Source organism: Protopterus annectens, chromosome 17.part0, assembly GCF_019279795.1.
Source record: "Protopterus annectens isolate FY-2018-M chromosome 17.part0, PAN1.0, whole genome shotgun sequence".
Classification (NCBI taxonomy): domain Eukaryota; kingdom Metazoa; phylum Chordata; order Ceratodontiformes; family Protopteridae; genus Protopterus; species Protopterus annectens.
The window spans coordinates 143,820,314-143,836,727 of NC_056751.1; the positions used below are offsets into that span (position 1 = coordinate 143,820,314).

General features: G+C 45.9%; 1 non-coding gene across 1 annotated transcript; it reads left to right on the forward strand.

Moving 5' to 3' along the window:
- Positions 1–15,166: 15,166 nt before the first annotated feature.
- On the forward strand, positions 15,167–15,239 carry TRNAV-CAC. The gene has a single exon. It is a non-coding gene; the product is annotated as a tRNA-Val (tRNA).
- The last annotated feature ends 1,175 nt before the right edge of the window (positions 15,240–16,414 follow it).

The following is a 16,414-nucleotide window of genomic DNA, read 5'->3' on the forward strand; positions in this document are numbered from 1 at the left end:
AGAATGATGCCACAGTACAAACACGGAATGATCAGTTATAACAAGTGGCACAATTACTGGTGTCATTCCAAGGGGATCCAATGTCTGTCTGCTTGGGATGTCATGCTTGACAAGCCACGCAGCTGTTCCAGGGATGGCTTGCACCTGTTACCCCTGGGCATCTGGATATTGGATAAGGCTTTTGCCACCTCCATAGAGCCTTTCATAGGCAAGACTGAAAAGACTAACCCACCACCCTACAAAACATAAGTGGAAAGAAACATAAGGGTAATGCTGACCAATGCCAGATGTGTAAACCTCAATATGCATGCTCCCGAGGCTATCCCCAGTATGGAGAACATTGATGTCTGTGCAGTGACAGAAACCTGCTGCAAGCCTCCTGACAGCACACCAGCACTACCAGGTTATACCACATATCATGCATTTTGGCCCCAAAACCTGGAACAAAACATAAAAGGAGGGTGAGTATCCATATTCAGCACGGACACCCATACGTCCAGGTAACTGACAATGCACAAGGCATTGGAGTCCACCCATGTGCAACTAACCGTAGGCAAGACTGCTGTACAGTCTGTAGCATGCTACAGACCACACTCTCACACACAGGAACCCCACCCAGCCGTCCTGAAGACACTGGACAGTATGAATGTCCCACCAAATACCAAACAAGGTACTCACAAATTACCACATAGGTGGTAAACCATTATGTATGGAAGGAGTAATCAGGGACCTAGGGGACACAAGTGGACAGTAACCTGTTATGTGACACTCACATTGCCAATGTGGCTAGGAAGACTGTCTATATAGGGCACCGTATCATGAAAGGATTCACATCTACGTCAACAGAGGTCATTGTGCCCCTATACTGTTCTCTTATCAGACCCATAATCTAGTACAATGCCTCATTTGGGATGTACCTTACCTGACACCTGCAGCAGTTAGAAAGACCTCAAAGGTACCTCACCAAGAGGATAAAGGGTCTCAAATATATGTCATATGCTGCCTGGATGTAGACACCCCAGCTGAATGCAGTCACATACTGCCTACACAGAGGCATTGTATGTCTGTTGTACAAGGTCATGTCCAACACAGGAGTAATGGACATGCTCCACCCCAGAAAACTCAAAGCCATTGGAGCTGTGAGAGTGAGAGATGTCAGCCTCAACACATAATGAAATAGGATGTGCTGGAGGGACAGATACATAACCCAGAGGCTCCCCACACCCTGGAACAGAATCCCACTCCATGTTAGGCAGAGCCCCTCACTGACACTCTTCAACAGGAATCTTGCCAAGTGGATGGATGATCGTAGAGTTACACTGGGGGTCTTCATTGCGTCACGTCCAGACAAAGGCACAGCAAAGCAAATCATAAATGGCCATAATATTCACATAGCAAGGGGTGGCGAAAGCCGCACACACTCTGGCTAGTCTTACAAATGCCCTAGGGTGGATAGCCTAGTATGAACCTATGAACCTATGAAGATACAAATTGTACAGGACACTAAGGATAATCCCAAGGCTTCCACAACTGATGGTAGGAACCGTGTTGGGAATTCACAGATATGCTCTGAATCACACAAATATTGCAAACAACATACCAAACACACACACATATTGCCAACATACATCCTGACAGGTGCAGTGCAAACCCCCCCCCCCCCAGAATGCAAAATATCTATCCCAGCAGACTGCTGGACCCCTGACATTGCAGATGCTGAGGTAACAGCCAGCATCTACAAAGCAAAACACACATCAGCAATGGTATGAGATGGTGTCCTGGGCTGAGTCCAACATGGACTCCAAGAAGAATGGAATGCCAAATCACACTACTGCTCAATGTCAGCCTTACCACAGGATATGTACCCAAAGAGGAGTGTACAACAACAGTGGTCCTTCTCAACAAAGGTGTTGCCTGAATGGATACTGAAAACTACCACCCCAGAATCCTGAGAAGCTCGGTCTGCACAGCTATGGAAAGGATCAGCATGTACTGCAGACATAAAGATATTGGGGAACTACTGACACTGGACACTACCCAGTGTGGCTTTCTTAAGTGCAGATCCTGCCCCTAAACATGTTTGACTCATTTGAAACAGTCATTAAGGTCATTGATGAGGGCAATGTGGTCCACACAGCATAGCTGGACCTTGCAAAGGCTTCTATACAATACCCTACATGTTCATTATAGATATGCTCACCAGCTTAAATATAAACCCCTATGTCAGTAGAGGGGTTGCAAGCCAGACCAAGGACAGAACTGACATGGTCAGACATGCTGCAGCCATGTCAGACTACAAACCAGATATAACTGGCATCCCACAAGGCTTGGTCCTGGGACCTCCCTCATTTGGTATATATGTCCCATAGATACAGGCCAACATGGAAGGAGTGTGCCTGAACATGTTTGCAGAGGACTACAAACTGCCCACCATATCTGACCCTCCATCTGACACAAGCATCCCACAAAAGGGCCACATAGAAACAGACAACTGGTGCCATAGCCATGTCAGCAAGCTAATTGCAGAAAAGTGTACAGTCAACCCCCGTGGATATACAGTAAGTGCCCACCAATTACCACATAGGTGTTAACCCATTACGTACTTAACATGTAATGAGAGACCTGGGGACACAAGGTGATAGATATCCTGCATTGGACAAACATGTGGCTGTAGTGTTTACAGAAACATACCATATACCCACCTAATCATGAAGGTTGTCAGATCTAGATAAGGGGAGGTCATTGTGGCTCTGCAGTCATCCTTCATCAGCGTTACAATTGACTACAATAGCCCCTGTGGGATGTACCTCAGCAGACACCACCATCAACTGTAAAGTCCCCAACAGTACCTCACCAGGAGTATCAAAGAGCTTGCACAGATGCCATGTGTTGCCTGATTAAACAAACTGCAGCTACACACACTGCCATACTGCACACCCAGAGGCAAGCTGTGCCTGATGTATAAAGCCATGTCCAAGCTGGAATCAATAAACATGCTGCACCTTGTACAATCTGAATGGCAGTGAGCTATGCACATGACAAACCTGAACCCTAGCGCTGACATACATAGGACAAGCTGTACTGCATGATCCATAACACAGAAGCCACCCCCACTGATGAGTAAACTCCCAGTACAGGCTATCCATAGAGTCACCCATCGATCCTCCTCAAGAGGAATCTTGATGAGTGGATGGGAGATGGTAGGTTTACCCTGGGTATCACTGTTATGTCACAGGTAGACAGAGGCACAGTATACTAACCATGACATATGTCATGGCAAACTCCACTTACAATGTGTGTCGAAGGACAAACACACTCTCCGACTAGCATTAGAAATGGCCTAGGGCACATTGCTAGTGTTTGCAAATGTACACCTATGTTGTGGAATACACTACCAATGTTGGACGAGCCTGGTTTAAGTAGTTCATATCTGAACATAATGCAACATGGTCAGATGTGCACAACTGGCCCCTAACCAGGCTGTTGTGCTCACTATGGAAATGTAAAGTAGTGATAGGACTAAAGCCCAGGATACTGTCCACCACAGTCAAAGTACTGAACCAGTACACTATACGGTACTACAGTGTTAGGTCAGTATGAAAGGATGTTGACAACTGTATGCAAAGTATCCTATGCAAATCCTGCAGGCACAGTATAATCCCTGTTGTGTTCACACACAAAGCAGTCGGACAGTAACTACACAACATGACACCCAACACACAACCATAAACGGGAGATATTTGTTGAAGTTCACACTCATCCACAAATGTGGTGGGCTGCAGAGTTCAACATATGGAAAGCTCACACTGGGCATGCTCACACACTTAGGCCAAATCTCAGTTTAGCAGTTGGCCACACATATCTGGTATTTGTACATGTTATTCCAGGAACCAACCACATTACAGCAATCTACCCAGTGCACACAGTTAAATTACTACAGAGACATACGTGATATAGTAGATCCCTCCCATATGCAAACATCTTCCACAGATACACAAGTTGTTCATACAAACAGGGAATGCTATGGCAATAAAGACCTGCAAACAGTCTATCAGCAACAAATAATGTGCATTTGACAATTAAACATATGGGTGTAGAGGTCAACACTAGGCTGTTTGCCCTAGGGAATGACAGCTTAGCCAGAGTGTGCTTGGCGTCTGCCTCCCCACAGGATGCACATTCCCCTTTCTAAACACTGATGATGTCAGCACCCTATAAGTACAGCAGGAGAAGGGAAACCTCCCAGTAATGCAAATAGCACACTCCGCTAATGCGTCCGTCGTGAGTGTCATAACCTAGTTAGGTAGGGATTTGAATCCTGCAAATGCGCGGTGTTTGTGTGTGTAAGTCTGTGTGAGGGAAGTGTCCCTTTTGGCAACTGGGAAAACACACTACAGGATGCATATTCCCCTTTCTAAACACTGATGATGTCAGCACCCTATAAGTACAGCAGGAGAAGGGAAACTTTCCAATAATGCAAATAGCGCGCTCCGCTAATGCGTCTGTTTCAAGTGTCATAACATAGCTAAGTAGGGGTTTGAATCCTGCAAATGCTCAGTGTGAGTGGGATCGGTGTGTGTGCAAGTCTCTCTGAGGGAAATGTCCCTTTTAGCAACTGGGAAAACACACTACAGGATGCACATTCCTCTTTTTAAACACTAATGATGTCAGCACACTATAAGTACAGCAGGAAAAGGGAAACCTTACAGTAATACGAATAGCGCACGCAGCTAATGCGTCCATCTCGAGTGTCATAACATAGTTAGGTAGTGGTTTGAATCCTGCAAGTGTGTGTGTTTGGATGAGGGGGGTTAGTGTGTGCGCAATTTTGTGTGAGGGAAATGTCCCTTTTGGCAACTAGGAGAACACACAACAGGATGCACATTCCCCTTTCTAAACACTGATTATGTCAGCACCCTATAAGTACAGCAGGAGAAGGGAAACCTCGCAGTAATGCAGATAGCACACTCTGCTAATGTGTCTGTCTCGAGTGTCATAACATAGTTAGGTAGTGGTTTGAATCCTGCAAATGGCAAGTGCATGTTTGAATGAGGGGGGTTAGTGTGTGTATGAAGGAAATGTCCCTTTTGGCAACTAGGAGAACACACTACAGGATGTACATTCCCCTTTCTAAACACTGATGATGTCAGCACCCTATAAGTACAGCAGGAGAAGAAAAGCCTCCCAGTAATGCGAATAGCACGGTCTGCTAATGTGGCCGTCTTGAGTGTCATAAGATAGTTAGGTAGTGGTTTGAATCCTGCAAGTGTGTGTTTGGATGAGGGGGGTTAGTGTGTGTGCAATTTTGTGTGAGGGAAATGTCCCTTTTGGCAACTAGAAGAACACACTACAGGATGCACATCCCCCTTTCTAAACACTGATGATGTCAGCACCCTATAAGTACAGCAGGAGAAGGGAAGCCGCCCAGTAATGCAAATAGCGCACTCTGCTAATGCATCCATCTTGAGTATCATAACATAGGTAAGTAGTGGTTTGAATCCTGCAAATGACAAGTATGTATGCAATTTTGTGTGAGGGAAGTGTCTCTTTTGGCAACTAGGAGAACACACTACAGGATGCACATTCCCCTTTCTAAACACTGATGATGTCAGCACCCTATAAGTACAGCAGGAGAAGGTATGTGGCATGGACAATGACTGAGTCATATGTGTCCATGCCTCTGACTGACCTGTATGCTTGTGTTATGTGGTGGACCATAGTGCCCCACGGGCATATCACTGTGACCTTCACCTTGTCCAGCCTGGTGAGCGTGACCTCACTGTACCGGACAATAAAGGTACCTAACACAACTGTGGCAGGTGTGTTGTCTAGCCGTACAGGCTGTGACTGGCACACAGGATTTGTGTGCTATGTGTTATGCGTGATGTGTTCAGGCATAACGTATGCCTGTGTGCCAGCTGCAGAGGTGTCTGCTGCTCATGCAGGATGCTATTCTTAGGCTCCATGAATGGCCCAGTGTGTTCACGTGCTTGTATTGCTGTCAGTGTAGGTCTACATCAGACTGGTATTGTAGCCACTGTAGTATTTCATGCCACCTGACAGATTATGCCAGTACTGGGTTCAGAGTGCTTAGTCCCCAGTTTGGCTATGTGGTTCCATCTCATACATGTGTTGTACGCCCATGTGTAGGGGAGAGGGTTGACTGTGTACATATGGCAGCTGTGACATTGCCACATGACCCACATATTCCACAACTGTACCATAGAGGTGATGACAACTGACCTTTGCACATGCTACCATAGTATTGTGATTGCCATGGTGATTAAAAGCACATAGGGCCAATGGGGAACAAGGTACATAGGTTCTTAGGTTCATACTAGGCTATCTGCCCTAGGGCATTTATGAACCTAGCCAGAATGTGTTTGGCTGTCGCCATCCATTGTAAATATATCTTGCCATGCCCTTTTCCGAGGTTAGTATACTGTGCCTCTGTCTAACAGTGACACAGAAGTGATACCCGGGGTACACCTACAATGTCCCATCCACTCATCAAGCTTCCTCTTGAAGAGAGTCAATGAGGGACTCTGCCTAACCTGGACTGGGATTTTATTCCAGAGTGAAGTGAGCCTCTGGGTTATGAATCTGTCCCTCCAGCATGTCCTATTTATTTCAGTGCTGAGGTTCAAGTCTCTCAAGCATGTAGCCTGATGGGATTTGGATATTCTCAGGTGCAGCATGCCCATTAATTCCGGGTTTGACATGGCTTTATACATCAGGCACAGATCGCCACTGAACAGGCAGTATGCCACTGAGTAGAGTTGGGGTTTCTTTAACTGGTCAGCATATGGCATCTGTTTGAGCCCTTTGATCCTCTTGGTGTAGGTGTAGGTGTCTGGTAAGGTACATCCCAACAGCGGGATTGTACTCAATTATGGGCCTGATGAGGGATGAGTAAAGAGGCACGATGTCCTCCCCTGATCTAGATGTGAATCCCTTCATGATGGGGTGGGCTATATAAAATGTCTTTCTAACCACTTTGGCCACGTGGTTGTCAAATGAGAGATTGCTATCAACTTGGGTCCCCAGGTCCCTAATTACCTCTTCTGTACTTAATGGATTACCACCTATGTGGTACTTTGTGGGCACTTTGTTTTTGCCAAAGGGGATGACTATACACTTTCTTGCATTCAGCTTGAGGCCATGGCTCTGGCACAAGTTGTCTGTTTCTATGAGGCCCTTTTGGAGGATGCTTGTGTTGGCTGGAGAGTCGATTATGGCAGCCAGTTTGCAGTCATCTGCATATTTGGTCAGCCACAGTCCTTCCGTGTTGGCCTGTACCTCCGATAAATATATACCAAACAAGAGAGGTCCCAGGACTGAGCCTTGTGGGACACCACTTGTAACTGGTTTGGAGTCTGGCATGGCTCCAGCAATTCTAACCATGTGGGTTCTGTCCTTGAGCTAGTGTGCAATCCATCTAGTGACATAGGGGCTTATATTTAAGCTGGTGAGCTTCTCTAGAATGCCCAAGTGGGGTATTGTATCGAAGGCTTTTGCGAGGTCCAGGTAGGCTGTGTGGACCACCTTCCCCTCGTCAATTGCCTTGGTGACTGTTTCAAAGAAATCAACCAGGTTTGAGAGGCAGGATCTGCCCTTAACAAAGCCAAACTGGGTATGATCCAGTGTCTGTAGGTCCCCAATATCTTTATTTATGAGGTCCATGATGATCCTTTCCATAGCTCTGCAGACCGAGCTAGTGTGGCTTATGGGGCAATAATGTCCAGGATCTGTTGAGGCACCACCTTTCTGTAGAGGGACCACTGTTGCTGTACGCCACTCTTTGGCCACATATCCTGTAGTAAGGCTGGGATTGAACAGTAGTTTTATGTTTGGTTGTAGCTCTTCTTGGAGTTCATGTAGGACACAGCCTGGGACACTGTCTGGTCCCATTGATGCAGTGTGTATTGCTTTGGAGAGGGTGGCTCTTACCTGACCATCTGAGATGTCAGGGGGGCAGCACTCTGCTGGGATACATATTTGCCCTTTCGGTGTGGAGGGGGGGGAGAAGTTTGCGCTGAACCTGTCAGCTAGAATGTTGGCAATGTCTGTGGGTTTGGTGTTTCTATTGACATTTTGGGCTACCTCTGAGCATATCTGGGTATTACCACCCAGGTTCCTAACATAACTGAAGAAAGCCTTGTGATTATCCTTAGTGTCCTGTGCAATTTCTCGAAGCTGGCCTTAGACAATCTTATGAGTGCCTGTAGTTATTTGCTAATACTGATCAGTGATGCCTTCCCTTTTTGGGATTTTGCTGTATCATTTAGTAGCTTCCTCCTGCTATTGTGTAGTTTGTTTATGGCTGGGGTCCACCAGACAGGACGTCTGCCTTTGGAGGATTGGGTCTTGGTTTTATTCGGGATCACATGATCCATGCATTCCTGAAGGTGTCCATAGAATGCATTTATAGAGGAATCTGCGGTCTGGTCTGTAGTTTCCACAGGCCCAGGGGCTTTGAAGGTTTCCACCTCAGTTTTGAGGAGTGTGAATTTGCTTTAGAGAAGTTGTTCACTGTGGTGTTCTGGGCAGGGGGTGGGGTCGGGATGTGAATATCCAGTGAGATTAGTTCATGGTCTGATCTTACCAGTGAGGGATACACTTCTGGTCTGGAGCATAGTGTCCCCATGTTGGTGATGATCAGGTTCAGTATGTTTCCCCTTCTTGTGGGAGTGGTAACAAGTTGTTCCATAGCATTTGAGCTCATATATTCTAGGAATCTTTGGCCTAGGTGTTGGAGCTAGAGTCATGCTCTCAGTCTATGTTTGGGTAGTTGACGTCGGCCAATATAATGGTGTTTGGAGAGACCTTCATATTTCCACTGTTCTCAGGAAGGCCGAGTGCAGTTCTTGGGTTTGGGAGGGTGGTCTGTAGCAGGCTATAACCTGGAAGGCAGTTTCACCCATTGTTAGTTGCACATGGATAGTCTCTGATGCTTGGTGCTTTGCCACCAACCTGGAGGTGTGGGTATCTTTGATGAATATCAATACTCCCCCTCCAGTTGTGGTTTGTTTCAAGTTCTGGGGCTGAAAAGCATGGTATGAGGTATAACCTGGTAGTGCTGGGGTGCTCTCAGTAGCCCTGAACCAGGCATCTGTTACTGCACAGATATCGATGTTCTCCATGCTAAGGAGAGTTTCGAGTGCATGCATCTTGAGGTTTAGACTTCTGGCGTTGGGTAGCATTACTCTTACTTTTTTATCCCTTGTGATACCTATGAAGGTGGGTTTGTCATTTGAGCCTTGCCTAACATAGGCACTATGGCGGTAGCAAGAGCCTTTGCCAATATCCAAAAGCCCAGGGGTAACAGGTGCAAGCCGTCCCTAGCGAAGCAGGTGGTTCAACAGAAGATGAATATGTGAGGGTGTAGTGCCTGTGATTAGTTAGCAGTAGCATATATGACTGCTCACATGGACAAATGCCAGGTAAGTCATATGCAATGTGTCACAGGCAACGTACATGTGAACAGGACAAACAGTGACATTCTGCAAAGTGAGACATGGACATACATATAGTAAGCTATGCAGATGTCACTAGGAGTCCACAGAAGCTCTGTAACTATGCATTGCAGGTGGGATCAGTATTCCAGGGTAATTGCAAGCAAACATGCATGCAAACAAAGCTACAGTAAGCAGGGCTGCATGTAGTCCATTGTACAACAAACAAGCTGTACCACTTCCAGTAGGTAACACTGCAAATATGCAGGCACTATGCACATGTACATGGAAATACACAGGTCAGATGGCTAGGGTCCAGTCTCAGCACACACAAGTGTACAGACCATGTACTGTCAGGATGTACAATAAGTGGATGGAAACCCATGTGCTCATACCTGCAGTAATACACATGTCAAATAACAGACACTGAGCCTTCACTCAGTGGTTTCATACTTAGTAGGATGTATGCTACCTGGCCTGCCACCACAGTATCCCTGACATGTATGGGGACTCTCCCTCCTGTGACAGTTAGTTTTGTGTGTTGGTGCTGTCTAGCATGGTATGAGATGTGAGCTTGCAGTGCTAGGGTGCTCCTGTGTGTCCTGTACCAGTCGTGTAGTACTGCACAAATATCAACATCCTCAAACATCCGCATTGCAGAGTCCAGTGTGGGCAACATGCCACTTGCAGTTTACATGTCCATCATTGCGTATTAATACATTCATTACCTTATCCCCTGTGCTACCTATGTATGTAGCCTTCTGTTGACATCCTTACCACCAGTATGCCAACATGTGCAGATGATACACTATGGTACTTACCATGGGTGTAGACAACAGTATATGACAATCACACCCTTACTGCATCAGTCATGCTGTGATATACCCACAATTATTCCAGCACACAGTACTGCTAACAACATGATACTATTACTACATGTCTATGTAGTCACCCTGTGCATCAGCAACATGTTAACCTGTACCTGCACTGATGTTACGGATTGCAGGAGGTGGCACAGTTTCATCATATGCACAGGGTGTGAACTTGGTATGCCAGAGTCAGCCACCGATACCACCGATTGACATGTATGTGTATGTGTGTTGGTGAGGGACAGCAGTACAAGGTGGGGCAATGTTGATGCAGTGTGTGCATGTATGTGGTAGCCCTAGGTGTTGTCAATTCGCATGTGTGTATGGATGCACACAGTTCCACCTCATGGCTGCCATATACTGGTGTTTGTGGACAGCCACAGACTGTACCTGTCAGGTCATACAGATCAGTGTCTCTGGCCACAGACACGGTACCTGTGCCTTGCAGGGGTGCTACGGACCATATCCAGTACCAACCCAGACTGGGTACTGTCATCAGAAGCAGGTGTTCTTTGACTGGACACAGATCCCTGTCGGGCCTGGCCAGAGCCATGTGCACGTGGTCTCCTGGGGCGGTCTGATGACAGCACAGACACAGCATTGCTGGGGCTGCTGCTGGCACTATGGGGGTGGCCATGGCCCTGTTGTCATCCGCGATGACTGCCAGCTGCTGCTGTTACTGGCATACTCACACGTCGACGCCTCAACCGTCCACCATCGCCCTGGATCATGGGCATGTAGTTGTGGAACCGGTCTAATATGTCCCCACAACGTCTGTCTATGACATCGGTGAAATTACGGATGGCAACTGCAATGTCACGCATACTGTCAGTCATGGCTGTGCGACATGCTGTCAGCTCCCGCAGACCCTGTCTGGTGTACCATTCCATATGTGACTGTGCCTGCATGACAGCCCAAAACATAGCTGAGGTTGTAAGACCTCTGTGGGCATGTCTGACAGGGGCAGTATGCCCACGGATGCTCCCACGAGAACCCCTGGACATCTGTCTGTGTGGTACCATCTCAGGGCCATGCCCATGGCTGCTGTGTGGGGAGGCATGTGCCACAGATACCACATTATCCTGGTCATTGCCCACTGTATGCTGTCCATCACCTAGGGACATTTGTGACAAAGGGTGTATTGGCAGGATAACTGTGCACATTGATGGGGTTGACAGCTGTGTACTGTCAAACGGCTGACCAATGATGGACCCTGGCATACCTTCCTGTGCCATTACACAGATGTCATCATTATCAGTACCCATGGCACCTGATTCAGGTTCCCTGCTGCATGACACCAGAGCAGCACCAGAACCTGTGGGAGGGAAACAGGAAACACAGTTTACAATGTCTACACATTACCAGTGATGCACACATCCACACATGCACAGGTCCAGACATGCACACATGCACACATGCGCACATGCGCACATGCACACTTGCACACATGCACAGGTGTACACATGCACACATGTGCACATGCACACATGCATACATGCACACATGCACAGGTGCACACATGCATACATGCACACATGCACACATGCACACATGCACAGGTGCACACATGCACACATGCACACATGCACAGGTGCACATGCACACATGCACAGATGCACAGGTGCACAGGTGCACGCATGCACACATGCACACGTGCACACATGCACACATGCACACATGCACAGTTGCACACATGCACAGGTGCACACATGCACAGGTGCACACATGCACACATGCACACATGCACATGTACACATGCACACAGTTGCACACAATTGTACACTACTCAGTATGCGTGATATCAACACACAGACACAGGCACACCTGCATGCATACAAAGAGCACTACTAAGTGAGCCTAATATTACTATTACTATCAAGACTATTACAGGTATTGTTAATACACACTCACCAGCATGGATAGGCTGCATTGCTGTTACACCGGAGGGACCTGCAGAAGTGAGGAAACTAATGTCAGTGGGCACAACTGTGCCATTGTTACTGAGTATGATACAGGTCAGTAGTACAACAGTCGCCTTTCACAGGTCAGCTGCTAATATTGAGGATATCACACTTGCACATTAAATACTATGATGACAGCTACAAACCAAGGACACACCTCACACATGCATTAACTACCAGTGTACACAACAGTCAACTATACGTATGGCATATTACCTGCACGCTCATAGTCTTGCTGCTGTGTGGCTCCAGCCTCTATCATAATGCATGTCTGCTGCTGTTGTTGTTGCTGGCAGACTGGAGCCACTATACTCATGAGTAGTCCCTCCAGTCTGGTGAGTGGGGGATGTGTAGCCACTCCACCACCTGTGGCGACCTGTTGCCTGTGGATATCCGATGCATGCTGATGGACATTTCTGATTAAATCACTGCAGTGATGTCGTACCTGCTCATATGTCCTATTATGCGTGCCTATGTCATTTACCCGACGGACCAGGTCTTGCCACAGTGCAGCCCTCTCCTGCTGATTCTGGCTGGTGCTGGAAAAGAGTATTGCATAATCCCGCACTAGGCACTGGTGTATCTCCTCATCCTCAGCTGCGGAGTTAGCAGGATTTCGCGGGTGAGCCATGTACCTGAAAAAGAAAATAACCTGATATCAGCAATATATATCAGCAGAATTTGGCACACATACTACACATGCTACTCGACTGTTATGATACAACATATCTCACATATATAGCATCTGTCTGTCTATTGGTGGATACACATGTAAATGGCCAGGTATCAGTGCTCAGCCAGCAACTGTGCAACAGTACCTGGCACACTCCATATGTCATACTACCAAACCCCAGCAGTCAGAACACTGATTCAGGTCCAGAGCACCTCCTCACTCTGGGGGGTTGTATCTAGGTATTGTATGGCCTACATCATCAACTACTGTGAGCTGACCACACACTAATTGCCCTAGATATACATATCCCACCTCCACCACCAGCACAAACGGCTATAGTGAATAACATTGCAGATGCAAACTTTACACTTTGTAACAGTGACATGGTATCCTTTCAGCCCACTGGGCCAGTGGAAGACACAACCCACAATGCTGACCTTTACACAAATGCTTTCTACGGACATCTCCAAGAATGCATGGATCATGCAATCCCATATATGACCAAGACACTCTCCACAAAGGGACAGCATCCTGTCTGGTGGACCCCAGCCATAGACAGATTGTATTACAAAAGATGGAAGCTACTGCAAGACAGAGCATAATTCCATAAAGGGAAGGCATGTCTGAGCAGCACTAGTAAGGATCTATTTTCCCTCATACAAACATCCATGGGCAACTTTGAGAGGGAAATCAAGAGGGACACTACAGATAACCAGAAGGCCTTCTTCAATTATCTTAGCAACCTGGTCAGAATCCCTCCTCTATGCTCATAGTTAGTACACAACAACAAATATTTCATTGGAACCACAGATATTGACAACATTATGGCAGACAGGTTCAGTGCAGGTGTCACCCTCCTCTCCCCAAAATAAGACATAGTTATCCCAGCTGACTGTAACCTCCCTGTCATCACAGATGTCCAGGTGAGAGCCACCCTCAGGAAAGCAGAATACACAACATGACTGGGACCTGATGGTATCCCCAGTTTCATGCTACATGAACTCTGACAGGAGCTAAACACACATATAGAAGTGCTATGTAACACTAGCCTGACTACAGGATATGTACCTGTACACTGGCGCACAGCAGCAGTGGTTCCACTCCACGAAGGAGGCACCTCAACATACCAATACAATACAACACAATACAATACATTACAATACAATACTATACAATATACTATTGCCCCTGGGACTACAGCAGCATACTGTTCTGCTACCCTGACCATTGTGACACATGTGGTATGATGGTACCTGTTGCTGTCACACAGTTACACAGGGTGACTCATATGGCATATTACCTATCTGACTAACATTCAGTAGGGGTATGTGTGACATGTACTCATGGGGAGTCTTGCTTCTTAACACTGTGTGGTTTATTTCAGGGTATGTCTTATCTGTGGGTAGGAACCTTTGCCTCCACATGTGCTCTCTATTGCAGTGGCATGGACAACACACAGCAGTCATTTAGGTTGTGGATGGTGTGAGGTGTTACTATGGTTGTTGGACATCTGTCATGGGTGTGACTTATGTATGTAAATCCAGGAGTGGTAACCTCTATGTGGGTAGTATGTGTGTACTCTGTGGTGTTGTCAGTCACTGTGCATTGGTAATGTGTTTGAGTGCATTGTCACAGTGTTGTACATGTCACTGTGTCCTTCTCCATATCTGTAGCTGTCATGTGAGGTACATACCGTGGCATCCATTATGTGTTGTGGAGGGGTACACTGACGTACATGTCCATAGCTGACACACCATGTCTGCTGACACATACCATGTGCAGGTATTCCAGGAATAGTGTGCCACTGTGAATATCATTGGGGGGACTATTGTACACATTTATGACCCTGTTCACCCCTGACACATGCAGTGGTGGGCAGCCAATCACATATCTGGTGGTTACTGGTGTAGGTGATTTGAAATTGGGTGTGGTACTCCAGTTTTGACACTGGTGTTCACTCCATGCCTTTGTCACCAGGCACCTGTTGCAATACATCTGTACACATGTGCTTCACTCAGAATATATATACATATCTCTCTCTCTCTCTCTCTATATATATATATATATATATATATATATATATGTATATAGATATATCTATATGTGTATATATATATATATATATATATATATATATATATATATATATATATATATATGTATACATATATATATATATATATATATATACACATATATGGCTGTGTAGGTTCTGTAGTGTAGTGGTTATCACGTCTGCTTCACACGCAGAAGGTCCTGGGTTCGATCCCCAGTGGAACCATTAGTGGGAGGGTGGCCTAATGGTTAAGGTGTTTGCCTTACAAAAACAAGGTGCAGGGTTTGAGTCTCACAAGGGATAATTGTCTAGGCTTACAATGACTCGCAAGGGCAGTTTGCCTAGTACTAACCTATGAACCTTAAAAATCACTCTGTGTGTGTTATATATATATTGGTGTACATATATTGCTATAGATATGGAGAGGGGGGGACACAGAGAGGGTGAGAGTGACAGAGGGGGTGGGACAGGGGGTGTTGAGGTCGTCATATACAGTCATACCTGTAGATAGTCAGATCAGTCTGTCTATGTATATGTATCTACATATATCTATATCTGTATGTGTGTATTAAATATATATGTTTGTACATATTCTATCTATCTACATCTGTCTATGTATTCCTACATCTCTCTCTATGTATGTATGCATATTATATATATATATATATATATATATATATATATATATACATGCATACATATTTTGACATACATACATATCCATATGATAGACAGGTATATCAACATGTTTGTCTACCATACTGTATACACACACTAACATACTGCTAAACATACATAACTGTGAAACCTACTTTGTACATTGCACTACAACCTACATTCAACCTACATTGATATGTGCACATAGATGCTCTCACATACAAATGTATGTACAGCCTTCACTGATAGTTGCTGTATGTCCCCTGCCCTTTGCACATCTTCATATACATATGGATACAGACCAATGACACATATGGAGGGTTCACAGTATGTAGACCTTTATAGTATTACTTTACATTACCTGTGTTTGTCACAGCTGCTTGTGTTGCTGTCTGGTTTTGTGTCCTGCTGCTCCACTTGCCAGTTGTCAGCTTTCAGGTGGCTGTTGCTGAACAGTTTTGTTTGTGTCTGTTTAATTTTGTTTTTCTCTGTCTCTGTCTCTGTCTCTCTCTCTTTCTGTCTGTCTGTCTCTCACCTCCTCCTCAGGGTGCAATTAAAGTATTGCATGTGTGGACTAGGAGTACAGCATACTTTTGTAGGTATCTGCATATGTCCATGTGATGGCCTCTGCACCAATTGTTAGCCAGCATTTGCTAATTGCATGCAGCCAGTTGTGTACTGATTGCAGTTCTCACTGCGATTTCAGAACAGTGCAATAAAAAGGTATGTGAGATAGGCGTAGC